Raw genomic sequence first — 23,999 nt, forward strand, 5'->3', positions numbered from 1 at the left:
GACTGGGTCCTTTGTTTGTAATAAGCTAATGCTCTTTTACAGTCTAAAGAATGTAGAAGTCTGTCCCGGTCATTATGATGAGGTTTAGGTTTGAAGACTGGCAGTGTAATTGACTGGTTTATGTGAAAAGCCGATACTACCTTAGGAAGAAAAGTAGGATGAGGCCGAAGAGTGACTTTATTATGGTAAAATTCTAAATAAGGGGAATAGTGAACCAAGGCTTGTAGCTCACTTACTCTTTGTGCTGATGTGACGGCCACTAGGAATACCGTTTTCCATGTTAGGTATTTTATGTGGCATGAATCTAATGGTTCGAAAGGAGGCAGCATTAGTCATTCAAGAACTATATTGAGATTCCATGGTATAGATACCAATGGCCTTAGACATAACATGCCCAGCTTGAATCTGGAGATTAAAGGATGGTTGGAAATGGGAAGTCCATTATGAGAGTGGTGGAAAGCTGCAATAGCGCTAACATGCACACGAACTGAAGCGAACGCAAAACCAGCAAGGTAGAGCGTAAGGAGGTACTCTAGGAGCTGCGTGACTGTTGATGAGAAAGGGTCTAGTCATCGCGGTTTGCACCATTCTGTGTAACGATGCCACTTTCCTGCATAGTTACACCTGGTTGAAGGTTTCCTGGATGCAATGAGAATGTCTTCAAGTTGAGATGGCAGTCCTAGGTGGTTTAATAATTGCCTTTTAACCTCCAAGCTGTCAGGTGGAGGAAATGATGCATTGGATGAAGGAGAGACCCCCCTTCCTGAGTCAACAGACATGGATGGTTCTCCAGTGGAATTGGTGGGCGAATGGATAGTCGCATGAGATACGGATACCACGGCTGCCTTGGCCATGCTAGAGCTATGAGGATCATATCCGTTGTGCCCGGATGCATTTTTGAATCGTCCTTGATATTAGCGGAATGGGAGGGTAAGCGTAGAGCAATCCCGTCCATGGGATGAGAAAGGCATCTGGAGCATGACGAAGTTTGCTCGGGTAAATGGAGCAAAATGTTTGCATTTGACGGTTGTTCTCTGTGGCAAAGAGATCTATTATCAGGTTGCCCCAGCGTTGAAAGATTCTGGTTGCTACGTCTTGATTTAAAGTCCATTCATGTGGATGAAAATTCTGCTGAGGCAATCCGCTGTGACGTTATCTAAACCTGGAGGTAAGTGGCTTGTATCGAAACTTCATTTGCTATTGCCCACGTTAGTATCCAAAGTGTTTCCCGACAGAGTATCCAAGAACCTGATCCTCCTTCCTTGTTTTTGTAGAACATGGCAACTTGGTTGTCTGTGTATACCATGAGATATTTGTCTTGAATTTGAGGGGAGAAGGTTTGAAGTGCTTTCCAAATGGCTCGAAGTTCCAGGAGGTTGATCTGGTGTGTACTCTCCTGAGGAGACCAGAGACCTTGAGCCTTTAGGTTGCACAGATGGGCTCCCAAGCCCCTTCTGGATGCATCCGTTTTGAGCGTGAGTTCATGGGGAGGTATCCAGAAAGGTGCTCCCGAGGTCAGGTTGGTGCGTTTCTTCACCATCGAATGTCGGTGCACATTTGAGTGGTAAGTTTGTATCCTGTTTGAGAGGGGTTGTAAGTATTGAGATCATTTATTTTTTAGCCTCCATTGTAGGCTGCGCATGTGTAGTCTCATGTAGGGAACCACATGAATAGCTGCTGCCATATGACCCAGTAGCTGGAGGACTTTACATGCCGATGCATGAGCTCGGTTGCATAGATGCCAAGCTAGTGAGGATAGAGTTTGAATCCTGTATTGCGGGAAGTATGCTCTCTGTTGTGTTGTATCGATGAGCACTCCAATGAACTGTAGTGTTTGGGTTGGTTGCAGGTTGGACTTTTCATAATTGATTTGAAGCCCAATGTCGGAAGACAATGGATTGTTTGGAAAGTGTGAGTTCGTAGAGTAGCCTGATCCAAGGCTACTAAAAGCCAGTCGTCCAGATAGAGAAAAATCTGGATCAACAGTTTTCTGAGGTGAGCCACCACCACCGCTAAATATTTTGTGAACACTCTTGGGGCTGAAGACTGTCCAAAGGGTAGAACCTTGTATTGATAGTGGCTGCTCTGAGCTTGAAAGCAAAGGAATTGCCAGGAAGAAGGGTGCATAGGTATAAGGGAGTACACATCCTTCAAGTCTATGGAACATAGCCAGTCATTGGGTTGTAGGAGGGGAAGAATAGTTTGGAGAGAGGTCATCTTGAATTTTTCTTTTTGAATATGTTTGTTGAGATTCCGTAAGTCTAAGATGGGCCGAAGACTTCTGAACCTTTTTGGAATGAGAAATAATGGGAGTAGAATTCCTGATTTTCCCGTGACATTGGAATTCTTTGAATGGATTTCTGGATTTGTAGATTTTGTAATGTTCTTGAAGGTTAGAGTGAGTGGGTCGATGTATTTTGGAGGGAGGGAACATGAGGGAGGGATGGGAGTGTTATAAAATTTATTCGGTAGCCCTCCCTTATGATGTTCAATCTGAGGTAATCGCCTCCCAATTGGCATAAAATCATTGAAGGCGACCTCCTATGTATGGTGGTGGAGGTGGCTCGGGATAGCACAAAAAGATGAAGTCTGTTTTTGAGGAGGTGCTAGTGCTTGCTTTTGTGGTCGTTGTTGACGAGGTCATCCACGGGATTTATGAGTACGAGATTGGTATCTTTGGTGGGAATAATTCTGTGTTCGATAGGTATTGTATGGTTTAAAGAGTGCCCTTGAGTAGGATTTCTTCCTGAATGAACGGTAAAATTTCCTGGACGAGGTATGGGGGTCCGTTGGAGATGTGAGTGACAGTACAGCAGTACTCTGTTCTTTTAGAAGGGTAACAGTTTCCCCAAATTTATCATCAGATTGTCTCCTAGACACGGTTTGTCCACTAACTTATCGTGTACGTCTTCTCTAATCGCGCTCATTCTCAACCACGCCATTCGTCATGCTGCTATAGCCATAGCCGAAGATCTTGCAGAAGACTCAAACGACTCATATACAGACCGAAGTAGATGGCGAAGACCTTCTTCCATGTCTGTAAAAGTTTGTGGTGGGGTGTTATCAGAGGCTAAACATAAGGGACGTAATCTCAAGACATTCAAATAAATACTGGATTACGTAAAACTGATGGTGTTGAATTTTCGTTGCTAGCATGGACGATTGGTATACCTTATGGCCAAAGTCATCCATAGATTTATGATCCTTCCCTGGTGGTGAAGTTTTGTCCTTTTTGCCTTCGATAGAGCAGATTCCACTACTATTGAGTTGTGTGGTAATTGTGTGGAATCATAAATCAAGGAATTACGCATACGATACTTTAAGTCTGTTTTCCTGGATGTGGCTGTGGTGGTAAAACGTTTCTCACACATTTTACGAAGAACTGCATCCAGCACTGTATGTGGTGGTAGAGCTGTTGGCTCTGGAGGCATTTCAACTATTTTCAGTATTCCTAGAACCTCCGACCTAGGATCAGGGATCTTTCCCATCTCGATATTTAAAAGACAGCCTACTTTCTTGATGAAATTTGCATAGTACAAATCTTCAGGAGGGGAATAAGGTTCTGGGAGACCTTCTGGAGGGTCAGATGGGAATCCTGTGGATGAATCAGGCGACGATGTCCATTGAGAGTCTGGAGAATCTGGTCAATCTGGGACTGGAGATGGTGCTGGCAGCTGAGACGGAAGGAGAAGAGTCGGTGATGCAGATGGCGAAGACTGAGAAGGCGCAAGTGGAGGCTAAGGATATGCAGACTCCAGATCTTGGAAAAAAGTATTTAATGCCTGCGTAATTTGTAACAACGCTTTAGATGCGAGATGTTGAGGTTGTGAAAGTCCTGGAGATGGACCTGGTCCTGGAGACAGTGCTGCTAAGAGCAAGTCTTGAGGAGGCAGGCTGAGTTATGTAGAAGACGAGGGGATTGTGGTCTACTAAATGAAGACCCATCAGATTCAGAACCCTCACTAAGTGAATGTTTGTTAGAGATGTCGGAGTCATGGACAGAGACTAGTTCCACATCTTGGTCGGAATCTGTCTCACGAGGTTTTGATGATCTTATATGTTTTGTTTTTTGTGTCTTTTTAAGATTTTTTGACTGTGCAGTGCAGACTGCTTTAAGACTGGTGTCATGTGCATCGGAGTTCGAGGTTGGATCGAGAGCTTCGCACATTTTGAGTCGTCATGCTTCGATGCATTGTGTGCCATATGCTCTGATGCTGCACGCTTAGATGCGCCATTGTGCGCCGATCCGTGCGCTGATGCGTTGTGCACCGATCTATGCGCCGATGCACCTTGTGCGCATCCCTGCGCCGAGGCGCCGTTCTCCGAATGCTTCATTTGTTTTGATTTTTTATGCTTCGAATTTTTTGGCATCGAGCGGGAGCGAGCGGGTACAGTGGCCTGAAACCCGAGCGGCTCATGAGGGACTTTTTGTGGAAGAGGAGTTGAGGCTTCAACTCCCTTCACTGGCCCTGGTGGTATGACTGACCTGGCCGAGGCACCCTCTAATGAAGCAGATCTCTTAGCTGGTGTCTTCTTCAGTCTCTTTGTTGGTCCCAGCGAAGACTGTGTGGACGATATCTTTAAACGCGCAATTTTTTCTGCGCATTGCCTTTGGGCCCGGGGGGACATATGACAACAGTCTCGGCATGAGACTTGGTCGTGTTCCGGCCCTAGGCATATATAGCAGCAATTATGTCCATCTGTAATGGACATAAGTACTTAAATCCTGATGGCTTAGGAGCCATTACTGCCAAGAAGAAAAATGAAGAAAAAAAATCAAAAAAATCGTGAAAAAATCTCTTCAGAGACGAGGAGGAGAAAAACCCTGTGTGCAGACTGCTCGCGGAAAAAAAGAGACTGAGGTAACAAGGCAATCGCGCGGGAAGTTCACCGCGCAGCCGTACAGAGTTCAAAACTCTGTACTGAGAGAACTCCGCCTACTGACCAGTCGCGACGCACTCCCAGACAGGAAATTTCTAGATACCAATAAATATTTCAAAATAGAAGACACAACGGCCCCAATAATGAAAAATAATAAGGATACAAAAAATGTTTTGCTCTGCATACCTGGGAATGTTTGATATCCAGATGCCCTGAAATTGTTTTCAATTAGCAAGAAGAGGGATGGTTTGCTTGCAACTTTCTCCTCTCTCTCTCTCTCTCTCTCTGTCTCTCACTGGCTCTCAATCACTCACATATACACATGCTCTCTCACTTATATAGGCTCTTAATTACACATTTAAACACATGCTGGCTGTCTTTTCACGCTTACACACACACAGGCTTATTACAAAAAAAATCCAGAAATATGAACACAATCCAAGAATGCTTTTTTCAATTGTGAAACAACTTACTAAACTTCCCTCTCAAACAGACACTACTCTGCCGGAGGACAAGTGTAATGACATCACCTTATTTTTTTTATGTGTAATATATTTTTATTATTAAGTGGTACAAAGGCTCCAAGTACAACGGGCATGGAACTCATACATGTAACAAATACATCAAAACAGCAACTATAGAGTTTCTACCTTATACAGATAAATGATACCACTATCATTTTCACCCCCAGCGGCAGAGCTGCACACTACGCCATCCGCTCTGGAACCCAAGACCCTTAGCTGGGTACCAGTAGCGTGCCCCCCACAGTAACCTAGCCACCAAATTCCCCTCCCCCCCCCCCAAATCAGCCCCAAAAGTTCAATGCCGTAAAGCCAATATTTCCCAGGTTGCAGTCCTGTATGATTAAAGTCCACTATTCAGTATCAAACTCCTGGCCCTGTGGGGCAGATGTTGAATATATGCTTCCCACGTCTGAAGAAACAGCCGACGATTTCTCAATGAGGTCCGAGATGTCATGTTGTCAAACTCCATCAGCCGGTGGAAATGTACTCTCCAGGTCCAGAAAGATGGCCCCTTCGCATCCCGCCAATACAAAAGAAGCATTTTTTTCCCCACTAAACCTGCTTTCTTTAACAATGCCCGAAGTCCATAATTAGATACCAGGTGTCTAGTGACACAGTGAAACAGCCATAAATACGGTGAGAAGGGCAACTGCACTCCCACCAGGCCCTCCAAATAAGCAGAGATTTGGTGCCAATACCTTTGCGTTTGGGAACAGGACCAGAACATGTGCGCCAAGGTTCCCTTCTCAGTTCCACACCGCAAGCACCTAGCAGTGGCACTGACACCAAATTTAAATGCCATATACGGTGAGACATACGCCCGACACAGAAATTTGAAATGCATTTCCCGGAAATACATATTACTTGTGACAGGTAGTACCCCCCTCACGCTGCCTGCCAAAATACGTGGCGTCAATTGAAAACTCCCATCTTTATTCCAGCGATCAACTGACAGCACATATGTTTCAAGGCTAACCCGCCTGGCATACCCCTTATAATACATGGAGAGGGAAGGTTCTTTGGGAGCATCAAAATGCAGGAAGTCGTTTAGGACCTTGAAAGCCGCCAAATGTTGCTCTGATCCCCCCAGGGAACGGACATAGTGACTCAGTTGGATATAACCAAAACGATGTTTGGCAGGGATTCCATATAACTCCTGCAAAGTCTAAAAGGACATGTAGCGTCCATCAGAGTCAAACACATGACCCAAGTATTCCACTCCCCGATCACGCCAATCAACAAAATAGGTAGTAGTGGAACCCGGGGTGACATTAGGATTGCCTCTCAAGGAGGTTAAATATGTGCATTGTATACTGATCCCTAAAATCTTGGTAAGCTGGGCCCATGTCTTTCGCAACGGCAGAACCAATGGGTGTTGCGTCAGTAGTGGAGATAAGGTATCCCCCCGTCCCATTAGTACATAACTTAAGGACAGTGGACTAGTAAATGTATTTTCCGCCATCAAGTTGATGAATGACGACTTCCCCAACAGCCAGCCTCTTATCAGACGCAGATTCGCCGCCCACCCATAATATTGTAAATTTGGGAGTCCCATTCCTCCCGCCGACCAGGGCCGTTTTAACCAGCACAGCGATATTCGAGCCCTCCCCCCTTTCCAGATAAAATGACGTAATAATTGGTCCACTCTAGCAAGATCTCTGGGCCATAACAACATGGGGTATGTCTGTAACACGTACAGCCATTTGGGGAGTATCACCATCTTGAATAAAGCTATTCTCCCCCCCAAGGAGAGCGGTAAATTACGCCAGACCAACAACTTCTCTTGTGTGGCTTTCAAAAGGGGGGCAATATTTAAGGAATATATATTCTGCACATCTGTAGTAAGATGTATTCCCAAATATTTAAGGGACCCACTCGCCCATTTCAAAGGGAAGGGCCCCTCCCATCTCTCTTGCAGTGTATCAGGGAATGCCAGCGCCTCAGACTTTTCCCAATTGACCCGCATTCCAGATAGTTCGGCATACTGACCATATAGACCAAGGAGATTAGGCAAAGAACGCTGAGGTGTGGTGAGGAACAATAAGACATCATCGGCGAATAGCCTTCCTGTGTCTCAGCTGGATGACTTCAGGAAATCAAGCGGGCAGTAATCAGGTAATCAAATTGGGCCAGGCAAGCTCACCTTACCCCCAAGTAACAAGGCAGTCTTTTCTCTCCGCTTGAGCCTCAGACATGGTCCATGGGAAGGGCTTTTTAATAGCCCTCCTGTGTCTCAGCTGGATGATATCAGGAAGTCAAGCAGGCAGTAATCACGTAATCAAATTGGGCCAGGCAAGCTCACCTTACCCCCAAGTAACAAGGCAGTCTTTTCTCTCCGCTTGAGCCTCAGAGATGGTCCATGGGAAGGGCTTTTTAGTAGCCCTCCTGCGTCTCAGCTGAATGACATCAGGAAATCAAGTAGGCAGTAATCAGGTAATCAAATTGGGCCAGGCAAGCTCACCTTACCCCTAAGTAACAAGGCAGTCTTTTCTCTCCACTTGAGCCTCAGAGATGGTCCATGGGAAGGGCTTTTTAATAGCCCTCCTGCGTCTCAGCTGGATGATATCAGGAAATCAAGTGGGCAGTAATCAGGTAATAAAACTGGGCCAGGCAAGCTCACCTTACCCCTACGTAACAAGGCAGTCTTTTCTCTCTGCTTGAGCCTCCGTGCAGGGACAGTTTCAATATTTTATGCACCGTAATCCAAATCTTCTCATTGTCCTTACCAGTCCTGAGCATAACCCGGCTTCATGCATTTCTCACAGAGAAGCATGAAGAGCAAATTTAGGCTTGGATTTTCTATTGTCGCAAAGCTTACTGAATTCCGTGGTAATGAGGGGCGGGCCTCGAAAGCTGGCAGTGATTGTACCACCGCGGTTTTATCACTGCTGGCTTTCGCACCCAATAGCGCCACTGTGAAAAGTGGTGCTATTGGGCATGCTACTGGTGGCGATAACAAGTCTTACCTTATCACCGCCAGCGAAGTTACCGCCATGTCCGCCCTGACGCCACCCCGACTCCTCCTCTTCCAGTCCCGATTCCGTCCCTATCAAGCTATCGCACGCGAACATAATGGGGCGGATTTTCAGAGCCCTGCTCGCCTAAATCCGCCCAAATCCGGGCGGATTTAGTCAAGCAGGGCCCTGCGCGCCGGTGAGCCTATTTTACATAGGCCTACCGGCGCGTGCAGAGCCCCGGGACTCACGTAAGTCCCGGGGTTTTCGGAGGGGGGCGTGTCGGGGGGCGGGACCGAGCGCAGCGGTGTTTTCGGGGCGTGTCGGCAGCGTTTTGGGGGCGGGTACGGGGGCGTGGCTACGGCCCGGGGCGGTCCGGGGGCGTGGCCGCGCCCTCCGTACCCGCCCCCAGGTCGCGTCCCGGCGCGCAAGAGGCCCGCTGGCGCGCGGGGATTTACGCCTCCCTCTGGGAGGCGTAAATCCCCCGACAAAGGTAAGGGGGGGGCTTAGACAGGGCCGGGTGGGTGGGTTAGGTAGGGGAAGGGAGGGGAAGGTGAGGGGAGGGCAAAAGGACGTTCCCTCCGAGGCCGCTCCGATTTCGGAGCGGCCTCGGAGGGAACGGGGGTAGGCTGCGCGGCTCAGCGCGCGCCGGCTATACAAAATCAATAGCCTTGCGTGCGCCGATCCAGGTTTTTAGCAGATACGCGCGGCTCCGCGCGTATCTACTAAAATCCAGCTTACTTTTGCTGGCGCCTGATGCGCCAGCAAAAGTAGGCCAATTCGCGCTATTTGAAAATCTACCCCAATATGGATAGAAAATGACCCCCTTAAGTTTTAGGAATAATATGCCAATTTTGCAATCATAGCTCGGGGCCACCGTTGATCTTGCTTCTGTGGTCCCAGCCTTTGTGCTTTCTCAAAAATCATTTCGCCTTTCAAATCTTGTAGGTCAACATCAACCAGTAACCAGTTTTCAAAAAAGATACTTACATCTGAGGTTTCTATGTCCTCTGCTATGCCCACAAAACATAGATTGTACCTATGGGTCTGGTTTTCCACATTATCAATTTATAGGTTTTTTTTCTTGCATTTCTCACTTTTCTAGTATTGAGTTTTATTTTTTAATAATTATTTTTTGTTTTCTCATTTTTGTATTTTTGTATATTTTAGTAGTATTTTTCATTTTTCATAATTTTCTTTGTTATTATTTTTTAAATTTTTGTACATTTTTTCTAGTATTATTCATTTTTTTGTTTTTTCATTTTTTTAAATTTGCATATTTTTCTAGTGGTATTCTAAATGTAATTTTTTTCTATAATTTTGTTGTTTTTTTATTTTTTTTTAGTATTCATTTTTTTATATATATTTTTGTTTTATCATTTTTTTATTTTTGTATATTTTTCTAGTATTAATTTTTTCATCATTTTTGTTTTATTTTTTTTTTTACATGTTTGAATTTTTTTCTAGTATTCTTCATTTTTTTTTAATTTTTAAATCATTTTTTTAATTTCTATATTTTTCTAGTGGTATTCTAAATGTTCTTTTTTTCTGTAAATTTTCTTATTTTTGTATTTTTTTCTAATATTCTTTTTTGGTTTCAACATGTTTTTATATTTTATATTTTTCTAGTAGCATTCATTTTTTATGTTATTTTATTTTTCTAGTATTTTTTCTAGTATTTTTTATTTTATAATTTTTAAATTTTTGTATTATTATTTTATTAATTTTTAATTTTATATTTTTTGGTAGTATGTCTTCATTTTTATATTTTATTAGTTTTTTTTGTTTCATCATTTTTTAATTTTATTTTCTGAATAGTATTCATTTTTTTTCTTGTATCATTTTTTTTATTTTTGTAATTTTTTAGCATTCATTTTCTTATTTTTTTGTTTTATATTTTTTTAATTTTGTATTTTTTCTAGTATTTTTTTTTTTTTTTATAATTTTTAAATTTTTGTATTTTATTATTTTTTTTTAATTTGTAGGGTGTCATTTTCGATCCATATCGCATGCGAGAAGGGAATTTTTGCATGCGAAAAGTCCTTTTTTGTGTGTGATAGCTTGATAGGGGCATCGTCGGGACGGAGTCAGGACCTGAAGAGGAGGAGTCGGGGGTAGACGCGTCGGTAACTTCGCTGGCGGCAGTAAGGTAAGACCCATTATTGACACCAGTAGCGCCCAATAGCACCACCTTTCACGATGGCACTATTAGGTGCGAAAGCCGGCAGCGATAACACTGTGGTGGTGTGATCACTGCTGGCTTTCGCAGGCCCATCGCCAGCTTTGCCCCTCCGCCCCCAGTTACCGCGGGATTTACAAAGCTGTGCGAGAATAGAAAATCCAGGTCTTAATTTTGTATTTTTTCTAGTATTATTCAATTTTTTCATTTTTTAAAATTTTTTAAAATTGATTTTTAATGCCACTGTTCACTGTCTGTCATATTCTTCACTCAATTCTGTTGGTGTTTGTAGTCCATCCACGTCCGCCTGCAAGCACAATATACTTTAATGGATATCTTAAATTCTATCACCAAAGAGCAAAACAAAATAAAGACAGAAGATGGAAGTCATCGAGGCAGGAAACAGTATTTTACTACAATGGCCCCAAAGTATTAACAGTTGACTCTTTCTCTTGTGCACATGTGCGCCTGATTTTGTATCGGTGCGTACTCGCGGGCAGCGATGAGATCGGGCCTTTGCCCAGTTCCCTCCTAGTCCACTCCAATAAAGGAGCAGACAAGGAGGGAACTTCCCTATCCCCCTAACTAACCTTTCTCCCTTTTCCCCTCTTCACCTCAACCGCTAAATCCACCCTAATTAATCTATTTCTTTGTCGTGGAACTTACTTCATCTGAAGAGGTGAAGTAAGTTCCACATGACAGCCAGCTTCCATCACGCATTTCACCAGAGTAGCGCAAAACAGTGCTGTCCCTGTCCGCCCAGACCCCACCCTGGCCCACCTCTTTCAAGAACCCAGCACTTCCGCGCATACTGGCGGAAACACGCATGGCCAGGCCACTATGAAAATGAGCTTGGCGCATGCGCAACCTAGCCACACACGTATCTCCCAGAATTTGCGCACTTTTAAAATTGGCCCCTATGGGCAGTAATCTCATGTATTCAGTTAAGGGAAGGAATTGCTGCTCTGTGTTGGTTACATCCATGTTCATCAGTTCTGCAGACCATAAAAATCAGGGCCCTCTTTGGTTGCTGTCTAAATCCAATTCCCATTTTTTCCTACCATTGAAGCAGAGAGCAATGTTGGAATTGTATCAAAAGTATCAAGACATATTGGTTAAGGATAGTAACCGCCACATCAGAAAGTTACCCCATGCATTCTTTCTTCATTTCCTTTAAGACTTGGCCATAGAAGTAGTCCTGAGCTTTTTCCCTTATGTCCGTGTAACCAGGGCCGGCGGAAGCACTAGGCGGTCGCCTAGGGCGCCAGCTTCCCGGGGGCGGCACTGCCCCGGTAAAATTAAGAGAGCCGCGCTCAGCTGCTGCCCCGGTAAAATTAAAAGAGCTGCATTAAGCCGCCGCCCCCCCCCAATAAAAATAAAAGAGCCGCTGCCGGCAGCCCGCCCCAAAAGACCCATCTGACCTCCCCCAGCGGTTCTCAACCAGTGTGTCGCGTGCTCTCGGTCTCTCCCGCTGCTCTTTCTTCCCTCCTGCCGTTGCCGCCGGGCTATCAGCACGTTCAAGCCCAGCGTTCAAGCCCAGCGGGAACGGCAGCGGTGCAAAAAAAAAAAAAAAGCTGTGGCATCTGCAGCTGGCCTTTTCTTCTGCCCGCGCGCTTGACCCCCCCCCCCCCGTGACCCGGAACAGGAAGTGATGCGCGGGAAGGAGAAAGAGCCGTGCCGCATGAAAAAAATAGCGGCGACAGCAGCATCGGCCCCCGAGCAATTGAAGCAGCCGGTAAGCGGGAAAGGAGTCAGCAGCACGAGCCTCCTGCGGCCGATGGGATTCTTCCTTCTTGGCCTGCGGGGGCTGGAGGAGGATGAGCAGCTACCGTTTGTGCTCGGGGAGGAAGTGAGTGAGAGAAAGAGAGAGAAGCAGCCAGCCTGCCTGTGTGTGATTGAGAGCCTGTGTGTAAGTGAGAGAATGTATTTGATCGAGAGCATGTGTGTGTGATTGAGAGAAACTGGTCAGAGAGCTGATGTATGTGTATATGTGAGAGACAATGAAAGTGACTGCTCAAGGAGATGACTGATGTGTGAGAGTGTGAGACAGTCAGGGATGTGACTGATGTGTGTGTGTGTGTGTGAAAGAGAGAAAAAGCATGGAAGTGAGAACTCTGGGTATGTGAGAAAGCATGGGAGTAAGAAGCCTGGTGTTGTGGGGGTGTATGTGAAAGAAAGCATTGGAGTGAGACGCCTGATTATGTGAGAGAGAGCATGGGAGTGGGAAGCCTGTGTGTGTGTGCATGTATGAGAGAGAGACTGGTTGGTAAGGTGACGGTGTGACTGGTGTGTATGTGAATGTGAGAGAGAGAGAATGTGATTCAGGGAATGAGAAGTCTGTGCACCTGGAGAGCGAGCATGGAAATGAGAGAGAGACTGGTGTATGTGTGTGTAACAGAGAGAAAGTGATTATGGGAATGAGAAGTCTGTGCATGTGAAGAGAGTGAGCATGGGAGTGAGAACCTGGGTGTGTGTGAGACACAGCATGGGAGGGAGAAGCCTGTATATGTAAGACAGAACAGGTGACTGGTGTGTGTTTGTGTGTATGTGAGAGAGAGAAAGAAAGTGATTATGGGAATGAGAAGCCTGTGCATGTGAAGAGTGAGCATGGGAGTGAGAAAGCTGGGAGTGTGTGAGATACAGCATGGGAGTGAGAAGCCTGTATATCTGAAAGAGAACTTGGGAGTGGGAAGCCTGTGTGTGTGTATGCATGAGAGAGATCAGGTGACTGGTGTGTGTGTTTGTGTATGTGTGTGAGAGAAAGAAAGTGATTATGGGAATGAGAAGCCTGTGCATGTGGAGAGAACAAGCATGGGAGTGAGAGACTGGTGAGTGTGTGTGAGAAAGAGAAAGTGATTATGAGAGTGAGAAGCCCATATATGTAAGTGGAACACGGGAGTGGGAAGCCTGTGTGTGTATGGCATGAGAGAAACTGTTCAGGAAGGTGACTGGTGTGTTTGTCAAAGACTGTTTGGGAGATGATTGGTGTGTGAGAGACAGAAACTGGTCATGGGGGCATGACTGATATGGTGTGTGTGTGAGAGACATGGGCCCTAAGGAAGAGGACCATGAGTATAGAGCTTAGCCACTACTGCTGCTTCTGGTGTGTACTACAGCCTGCATGGAAGAGGAGTAAGAGAGCTGCTGGAGGGGGTAAGTAAAGATGGCTTTTTAAGTTTATTTTTCTTGATTGACTGCCATTTTAATTATTTAATATTATGTGATGTGTCTGCTTTTTTTGTTTGAGCAACAAGTATAGCTTTGGTTTATGTTTATTTTATTTATTTTTATTTATTTATAAAAGAGTTTCTATACCGTCGATAAGACATCATCTCAATGGTTTACATGGCATAAAAATGTCAAATAAGTGTTCTGTTATAAATACAGACTTCGTTATTTTCATTAATGCACAATGTAAGTTAATTGTGTGTGTGGGGGGGGGGGGGGGGCGGCATAGCTGACGTTTCGCCTAGGGCGCCTAATACCCTTGCACCGGCCCTGCGTGTAACAGTATCACAGACTAAGGAAGTCCAAATTTATCAGTTATCGTCCAAATCCAATTCTACTTATTCCCCTACAGTCAAAGGCCGATGCGCATGTAAACTTCAAGATACGCGCATGACCGGGACGTATGCGTGCTGTGTGGAATTTCAAACGCCCGCATCCACGCACGTGTCTCCCGGTATTCATAGAAGAAAGGGTTTCCAAAAGAGGGGAGTGGATGGGCCAGGATAGTGCTGAAGCACTTGCCAGGAGCCGACTGGCCCGCACAACCTGCTGCTGTTTTGGAGTGCGAGTAAGTTATAAATCAACAAAAATGTAGGGTAGTCAGCAGAGTTATAGAGGTCAGGGTTAGTAGGGTTTAGTAGGGCAAAAGGGAGGTAGACTGGGAGGGAACTGGGGAAAAGGCCTATTCCATCGCTGTGCGCATTTACTAAATTCTCCCCCCACTTACGCGCACGAGACGGCACTTAGGTGCACATGTGCACGCCGATATAAAATCATGCAGACAGGTAGCGGATTTGATAACATGCGCACATCAATACACACGTTATAAAATCGGCACATCCATGTATGCGCGCTGGCAACTGCCCGTACATAGACACCCACGCACAGAACTGAAAGTCTACCTTTAAGTAGAGAGCAATGTTGCAGTTGCATTAAAAGCATCAAAGTATATTGGTTGGGGTAGTAATCTCCATGCCTTATGCTAAGGGTGGTAACCACCGTACTAGCAAGCTACCCCCCTGCACACTTATCTCATCTCCACCCTCTAGTATTTACTACTGTATTACTGCAAGAACTCAGAAGAAGAGGTGTGCTATCATTTAAAAAAACAAAACAAAAAACCAGGCAAAACTCAATGAAATTTCTTGTTTTGTGTCATTTCCAATCTGAAATGATAAAAATTCAATGAAATTTAGTTGAGATTTTGCTTCTGTTTCATTTCTGGCTCTGGTCCATGAGCTCAAAAGTAAAAATTGCCCCAGCAGATTAAAATGTTCCTCTTGCCCTCAGATCATAATCCTGCCCCAGTACAGGCCTCTAGGCCCCCTTCTCGCTTCTGGATCCCCTCTATCCCCCTGATCGGAGAATTCCTTAGTCATACTTGCCCCACTGGCATCGTAATCAAAGTGAAAATTTTGGGCTACAGATGATGTTTCTGTCTTGTTTGCTCTTTTCTCTCATACCCCAGAACCTTATTATTGCTCCCCCCAAATCAGACTGGGCCAAAGCTTTGCCCACCCCTCCATTATGTACAGTAGCTGGCTGACTCTCAACACTCTACAGCAGGGGTCCCCAACCACCAGTCTCTCTTTCTCTCACACATACTTCCTCTTCCCCCCTCCCCCAAGCAGAAATGGTAGTTGCAGCAGCCTCCTCCTCCAGCCCTCGCAGGCCAAGAAAGAAGAATCCCATCGGCCGCGGGAGGCTCATGCTGCTGTCTCCTTTCCCGATTACCGGCTCCTATTCCCCTTCCATGCAGGCCGTGGCACACACCAGAAGCAGCAGAGTGAGAAGCCCATATATGTAAGTAGAACACGGGAGTGGGAAGCCTGTGTGTGTTGTCGACCAGTCAGTCTTTGCTCTACCATAAGGAGCCTCCTCCGTGCTCCATAATTCTAAAGGCAGCCGGTTCCAGTTCCATTCATCAGGAACTTCCTGCTCTTCCCCATTACCCTCTAATGTTACCAATGACAGGAGGCTTTTTATGGTAGAGCAAAGACAGCTCCGGCTTATCGAATTAGGGCAGTGTGTATGGCATGAGAGAAAGTGTTCAGGAAGGTGACTGTTGTGTGTGTCAAAGACAGTTTGGGAGATGATTGGTGTGTGAGACAGAAACTGGTCATGGGGGCATGACTGGTATGGTGTCTGTGTGTGTGAGAGACATGGGCACTAAGGAAGAGGACCATGAGTATAGAGCTTAGCTTCTCCTGCTGCTTCTGGTGTGTGCCACGGCCTGCATGGAAGGGGAATAGGAGAGCTGCTGGAGGGGGTAAGTTAAGGTGGCGGTTTAAGTTTATTTTTCTTGATTGACTGCCATTTTAATTATGTGATGTCTGCTTTTTTGAAATATTTTATTGGTGTTTGGAGAATGTTTAATAGTTTTTATGAGTTTTTAATTGTTGGATTGTTATTCTGTTCATAGCTGTTTTGAAACATTTATTCTGCTTATTAGTATAGTTTTACAATTATTTCTGTGTGGGGATCTATAGCTGCTTGCTAGTTCTGTTTTCCTAATAAGAGGTGTATTGGATTTTAGGACTGATTTAATATTTGTAGTGTTGCCTTTTCATAGATAGGGTTGCTCCTGTTTGAGTGTATTCCATAATACAGGTGTAACTGTGTGCGGATTAGTTTATGTGCATTACTACAGATCCTGGGAGTATGTTAGGTCGGTTCTGTGTCTGTTACTGAGATGTTTTCTCAAGAGGACATGCATTGGTGGTAAACTGCTGTCTTTTCATAAGTAGGGCTATTGAGCCTGGAAGTAGAAGGAGTTTGAGTTGCTGTTACTGAGATGACACCAGAACCAGAATAACTTTTTTGTAGGGTGAGTTGTATGGGGAATGTCATAATTCTGCTTTACATCCATTATTGTGGGTCAGGGGGGTTCCCATGGATGCAAACTGTACTTTTACATCTAGCCCCATGACGATCATGGGTCAGTGTGCCATGCATGTGAAAACCTATGGTGAGTTGAGTCACATTCACATTAAAAATGTCATAATTAAATGATAAGTACGCACAAAAATCCAACCCCCTCCATAACCCTGCCCCATATGACCAAAACCCCGCCCCTGCCCCACCCTACGGGGCCATGGAAAAAAGGCCTTGCTTGAAGCTGGTCCCTTGTGCAAAAAAAGGTTGGGGACCACTGCTCTACAGTACCGTAGCAGCATATTTCTAACTACTGTGACTGATTATTTATTTTGCAATGGTATAATAAATAGTTGTGGATTTAATTTTGAAGTATATAGTATTTACCTTCACTTAGTCACCTTAGAGGACTTTGCACAGCAACACTGAAAAATTTTCCATAAACTGAAAGAAAGTATAGAAGTGTTAGTCCTTCACGTCCTGTATACCTCACAGATACAGTGCTTTCAGTCTTCCTGTTTTCTAGTTTGGTTCTGGATATGGTAATGCTGGCTATGATGTACTTGCTACTAAACATTCTGTTGAGATCAAAGGATCCTGGTTGCCTGCCATAAACCACTCACCTTTTGCCCTTCCAATCTCATAAAGATTCCCATGTCCTAAATTTTGGCACTAGGGTCAAAAAAAGTTGCTATAGTTGTAGCTGTGCTAAAGCACTGCTGGCTTCGGCCCAAGAAGTGCCACAACCTGGGACCAAACAGAGAAGCCACCTCCTGGATCAGCCCAGGAATGATGAAATTAAGGTCCAGGCCTGGTCCTATGGAGGGGATCCACTAAGGCCACACAACATCCTAGCCCAAGAAGGACAACTAACATAAGCCAGTCCTAGCCCAAGGAGGTGTTGCGAGCATGGCCTTTGATTCCTATTGGACACGGAGGTGTGGTCACCTGCTGCTGGGGATAGTGAGCCCTTGGGCCACAGCGCAGCTCAGGGAGGATCCCCAAGGTGCACATCATGGGAATTGAGCGAGTACAGGCATAGGGTGGAACAGGAACAAGGCTGGACTGGACCAAGCAAGGAAGAATTATGAACTGGAACAAGGCAGGCTCAGCCCTCTGCTGGACCTACACACACCAGTGAGACCCCGCAACTCAATGCTGGTCTCAGAAGTAGGCCTCTGGCCTCTCGATAGCCCTTCCAGACCCGCCGCTTAGGAACGACGAGTGTGTGAGGCCAGACGGAGTCTGAGGACAGGAACTAGACGAGACATGGATACTTGGAACTTGGACGAGACGAGGATACTTGAACTTGGAACTCGGAAGGCACTGCCCCTGAGGGCGCCCTACACAACCCACCGTGGGTTGGTCACGGACCACCCCTTCCCACTGAGTACCCTACACAACCTGAAAAGGCTGGTTGCAGACCACGCGGGAGCGTGACATATGCAGCACTGAGGCTCAGGATGAAGGAGGAATCCAGGCAGTGCTCAAAGAAAGGTCCAGCCGGAAACGGACTCCAATGACCAGAAACGGACACCAGATCAATACGGATTTACTCCTAGGATGGTCATCTGGAGGCGAGGTCCGGCGGGCGAGACTAGGCTTGAACACGGAGCTAGGAACTAGCAGACACAACAGGATCAGAACTGGAACATAGGATGTCAGGATTCAAGACTCGGAACTTGTAACACGGAACTTGGAACTTGGATTCAAGAGGGTCCGGACCGGAACATAGAACATCAGGGCATCTGGACATGGAACATCAAATACTTCTGGACTAGGAACAACTGTACTCGGAACATCAAGTCTTGGATGAGGAACATCTAGACTTCTGGACATCAAGACTTCTGGACAAAGAACATCAGGACTTCTGGTCGAGGAACATCAGTACTTGGAACATGTGAAGAAGGAGGAATCCGGGCAGCGCTCAAAGAAAGGTCCAGCTGAAAGAGGACTCCAATGACCGGAAACGGACACCAGATCAATACGGATTTACTCCCAGGGTGGTCATCTGGAGGTGAGGTCCAGTGGCGAGACTGGCTTGAACCCGGAGCTAGGAACAAATGGATACATCAGGATCGAGAAGAACATGGAACACGAAGCCATCAAGACAGGAACAGACCACGGAAGACCTTGATCAGAGAAGAGGAAATATGGACGACCATGGAATCCGATTCGAAGGCCCCGAGGGACTGAAGCAGAACCCTTTTATAGGGCTGGACCAGGGAACACAGTGATTTCATCTGGTGGGGCCGTGGGCTTTTCCCGCCACTGGCCCTTTAAATAAACTGAAGAGGTGCATGCCCACACCTAGAGGGAGTCCAGGAGAACAGAGGCCTGTGTTGGAGGCTGCGATACAGAAGGCCAGGTTGGAGGTGGCTCCCATGATGTGAAGATGAAGAGGTCAGCGGTGGCGGCTTCCTGCCACTTAAGAGGATGACTGCAGCAGCAGCAGCCGTGAAGAGAGAATCCTGGCGGTGTCTCTCCCGCTGCGGAGATGGCAAAGAGGAGGTCCTGCCAGCGGCTCAAGGCCGCAAAGGAGTGGTGTCTTGGCAGTGGCACCAAGCCTCGACAACGGAACCAGTGGTGGTGGCTACCTGCCGCATATGACAGCAGTCTGAAGCGGCGAAGGCCGTATCAACGAGGGACCGGTGGCATCAGAGTGGTGACTGGAGGGCCTGCTCGCGGGATGGGGTCCGCAGGCAGGAGCGTATCAGCGCCCCCTCTTCAGCCTCTTCTCTACTATACCAGCTTGGATCTTGGGGGTCCAAACACAGGATAGTCAAAGCTTGGAAGGAGCTGAAATGATAAGGCAAATTAACATTCTGAAGACAATGTAGACACACGATGAAACTCAAAAGAAGACATGACCCAGGTTGAACTGGAAGCACTGAAGTAGTAACATCATTTTAAGGGATGGTCCAGTTCAGGTTGTTATTAAATCAGGACATGAGTGAGGAACACCTCCACAGCATTTCTTTCTTGAAAGCAGCCAGATAGTAGATTTAAGGCATCATTTTTGGAATCTTGGATTTAAGATGGTATACCAAGAGAGTGCCAACTTTCAGATTATCACTTGTTTAATTGAACATGGTATGAGGAACACCAGGTGGCACTAAACAGTCCAAACATTGCTCCGAAGGTGGAAAGCTGATTTTGGGGAAATCTTATACTCTTGATGATAGATGGTACATGGAGTTGCAGTTGACAGGTAAAATGGAGAGATGGACAGGGTTACTGAACACAAACTCTTGTAAAACCAGATGGATGAGTGCAGCCCTTTTAATAAGGTCGAGAAGGAAGTTGCATCTCAGGTATAATCCGAATATTAATGCAGGCTTCCATGTGATAGACATAAATGCTCCACTCTACATAGAAAGCTGTTTTCTAGAACGGGATCTCCAGAATGGCTTGATAGTGGCAAGCTCCAGAAGGCAAGGCTTGGCGACAATAAAGGTTCCCTGTATGTACCAGGATCAGTCCAGACAGTGGGTTATCTTCCCCTTCCAGCAGATGGAGTCAGATAGAACTTTAAAGGATGCTTCCTTATAAGGTAGTGCACTCTCTACTAATCCTCTGTATTCTCTTGACTCCAGCAGATGACAGTGGTGGCTTTCTTTCCCCATGAGATGACTAGAAAGATTTTATTGGAATTTTTTCTATTTTCCTCAGCTTTCCTTTCTTTTGGATGGATCAAATGTAATTTAAAAAAAAAATCTTTGAATTTTGAATTTTCTGAGGGAATTATTTGGAGAGCTTTCCTGTAGCCTCCGCTCCTGTTTTAGTGGGAGCATTCTATAGCTTGCAGGCAGTACTACTTGCAGCTTTCCCCACCCCTCCCATCTCTGTCGGGGTAAGTTTGTTTTTATTTCCTTTTGACAGGTTATTTCCTCTCTGCCTCTCTCCGGGGTGCAAGTTGGTGGTGCCGACCTCTCCCCCTGTGGCTGCTATCTGACCCACTGCCCCTGAGATGCTGTTTTCCTCTGGGCAGCCGGCACAGAGAGGAGTTATTCCTCTGTACCTCTATCTGTGGGTCGCTGAGGGATAGAGAGAGAGCAGGACTGAAATGGAGCTATTACCCGCTTCTTACAGCTACGAACCTAGTGAGCGTAAGGAAGAACAGGCTGAAGCTGAGGTTTTTCCTGCTTCCCACAGCTTTAAACCCTGCCTGTTTCTTGAGTTAAGAACAGCTGGTTCCCTCGCAGCTCCGTCGGGGATCCCCAAGCCTTGTTCGACCAGGTGCTGTGCTTGTGGAGAGCCCGGGTTGAGGGTCTCCCATGAGGTGATTTGCACAGCTTGCCTTCCTGGTGGGGAGGGACCCTCTCAACCGCCGGGTCACTCTTGTTCTCATCTTCTGGCGTGCCTCGATGCTCAGGGGCTGGCCCGATCCCGCTGACCGCGGGAACGGCAGCCATTTTGTCTCCAGACTCTGCTGCTCCGGCGCTAACAGGAGAAGAGCAGGTTGCTCCTTTTTCATCTCAGCTGCCAGTTTTGACACCCGTTCCACCTCTGGAGCCTTTTCCTCCGTCAGGGGATCTTCTTACACTTCCTCCATTGGGGCCACCTCCGTTTTCCATGGATTTTGTTCTCCTGCTTCACAATGCTTACCTGGCCAGAATGGGCCAGCACCAGGAATTTCTGGCGGGACCTCCTCCTCCTAAGGTACCCAGAATGGCTGATTCCACTGAGGTCTTGGGAAGTGCCCAGACTGTGGGGAGTGCCCAAGGGTCAGCGGTCTCGGGACCAGGGGTACCTCTGACCACCTCAAGCGCTCCGAGGGTCCTTTGGTACACCCCTCTGCAGGGGGGTCTGTTCCTCAGCAGGACCCGGATCCGAGTGAACCTTCAACTTCAGCTCAATTGGAAGGGGATGATCCTAGAGTCTTGCGGATCTTCCAGAGGGATGAGCTGGAACCCCTCATTCCACATATCCTATAGGAATTGGACATTGAGGCCCCTCAGGACCCACCTGAGCCTAATCCACCAGCAAAGAAAGGGGACCCCCTTCTGGCTGGTCTACGTCCGCTGTGTAGGTCCTTTCTTTCCCATCCCACGATCCTTCAACTGTTATCCAGGGAATGGGATTCTCCGGAGACCTCCCTCAAGGTCGGCAGAGCCTTGGATAAGCTATATCCTCTCCCGGATGTTTTCCTGGAGCTTCTTAAGGTTCCCAAAATAGATTCTGCAGTCTCAGCGGTGACGAAAAGAACTACCATTCCGGTAATGGGTGGTGCAGCCTTGCGAGATCTTCAAGATCGAAAGCTGGAAGTTTATCTTAAGAGAATTTTCGAGGTGTCCGCCCAAGGGGTTCGGGCGGCCATTTGTAGTTCCTTCGCTCAGCCTCAGGCCTCCACTGGCTTCAATAGCTGCTCAGCTCCCAGGAGTTGCCTCCTGAGATAGCACTTCAGGCAGACCACCTGGAGGCTGTCATAGCATATGGAGCAGATGCTCTATATGACATTCTGAGAGTATTGGCCAGATCTATGGTTTATGCAGTCTCGGCTAGACGTCTCTGGCTTCGCAACTGGTCTGCGGATTCTTCTTCCAAGTCGCAGCTGGGATCCCTAGCCTTCAAGGGCAAGCTACTATTTGGGGAGGATCTGGACCAGATTATCAAGTCCCTCGGAGAGAATAAGGTACACAAACTGCCAGAGGATCGCCCTCGTTCTTCTAGGTCGTTTAATTCCACTAGAAGCTGATTCAGGAATCAACGTCGTTTCCACCAGGCAAGGACTGCAGCTCCTCATCAGCCGTCCTCTCGATCTCAATCCTGAACTCAGTCCTTTCGTGCCTGAAGACAACCCCGCTCTGGTCCTGCCCAGGGGACGTCCTCCAAGTCTTTACAATGAAGCTATGCCGGGACGTCTCTCCCTTTTCTACGAGGAGTGGGTCAACATCACGTCAGATCAGTGGATCCTGGATATTCTAAGACATGACTACGTGTTAGAATTTGCTCGGCCACTAAGAGACAGGTTCTTCTTCTCTCCATGTGGCCCAGTCCAGAAACAACTCATAGTCCGGCAGACACTCGACAGGCTTCTGGCTCTCGGAGCGATTCGTTTGGTCCCCCCCCCCCCCCCCTGGAAGTAGGACGGGGACATTAATCAGTATACTTCCTAGTCCCCAAGAAGGAAGGTTCCTTCCGCCCGATCATGGATCTCAAGATGGTCAACAGGGCCCTGAAGATTCCCAACTTTCGGATGGAAACTTTGCGCTCCGTGATAGCGGCGGTACACTCTGGAGAATTTTTGGCCTCCCTGGATCTGATGGAAGCTTATCTACACATTCCCATCCTCCAAGCACATCAGCATTTTCTGCGATTCAAGATTCTGGGACAGCATTTCCAGTTCCAGGCTCTTCCCTTTGGTCTTGCGACCACTCCTCGAACCTTCACGAAGGTGATGATAGTAGTAACTGCCACTCTCCGGAGGGAGGGAGTCTTGGTGCACCCATACCTGGACGACTAGCTCATTCGGGCAAAGTCCTCAGCCCAGTGCCACCGGGCAGTCCACAAGGTGTTGATGCTTCTTCATTCCCTCGGTTGGGTGGTCAACCTCGCCATGAGCAGCCTTTCTCCATCTCAGTCTCTGGACTTCCTGGCGGCGCATTTCGACACAGCGCAGAGCAAGGTAACTCTGCCCCTGGACAGGGCTCATACACTCATAGCTCAGATACAGCGATTCATCAGTCTCTCGCTTCCAATGGCATGGGATTAGCTCCAGGTCCTGGGATCCATGGCTTCCACGATCGATCTGGTCCCCTGGGTGTTTGCACATATGCGTCCCTTACAGCGCGCCTTGCTCTCCCGCTGGAAGCCGGTGTCTCAGGACTTCCAAGCCATCCTTCCTCTCCCGCAGGGAAACAAGGACAGTCTCTCGTGGTGGTTCAACCTGTCTCATCTTCTCCAGGGTGTTCCTTTGGACATCCCAAAATGGGTAATCGTCACGATGGATGCAAGTCTCTCTGGTTGGGGAGCGGTGTGTCAGATGAGTTCTGCACAACGAAAGTGGACGCCATCCCAAGCAACTTGGCCGATCAATCACTTGGAGACCAGAGCAGTGCATCTAGCATTGAAACGCTTCCTACCTCTCGTCCATCGTCGTGCAGTCCAAATACTCTCAAACAATGCGACCACTGTGGCCTACATCAATCGCCAAGGGGGCACGAGGAGCCGTCATGTCTCTCGGTAGACAGACAGGTTGATGGCATGGGAGGAAACTTATCTCTCCTGCCTAGCGTCTTCCCACATCGCAGGCGTTGACAACGTTCAAGCCGACTTTCTCAGCCGTCAACATCTAGATCCCAGAGAGTGGGAACTCTCAGAGGAGGCAGTGAATCTCCTGTTCCACAGATGGGGGAC

This window comes from Rhinatrema bivittatum, chromosome 3 (assembly GCF_901001135.1).
Source record: "Rhinatrema bivittatum chromosome 3, aRhiBiv1.1, whole genome shotgun sequence".
NCBI lineage: Eukaryota > Metazoa > Chordata > Amphibia > Gymnophiona > Rhinatrematidae > Rhinatrema > Rhinatrema bivittatum.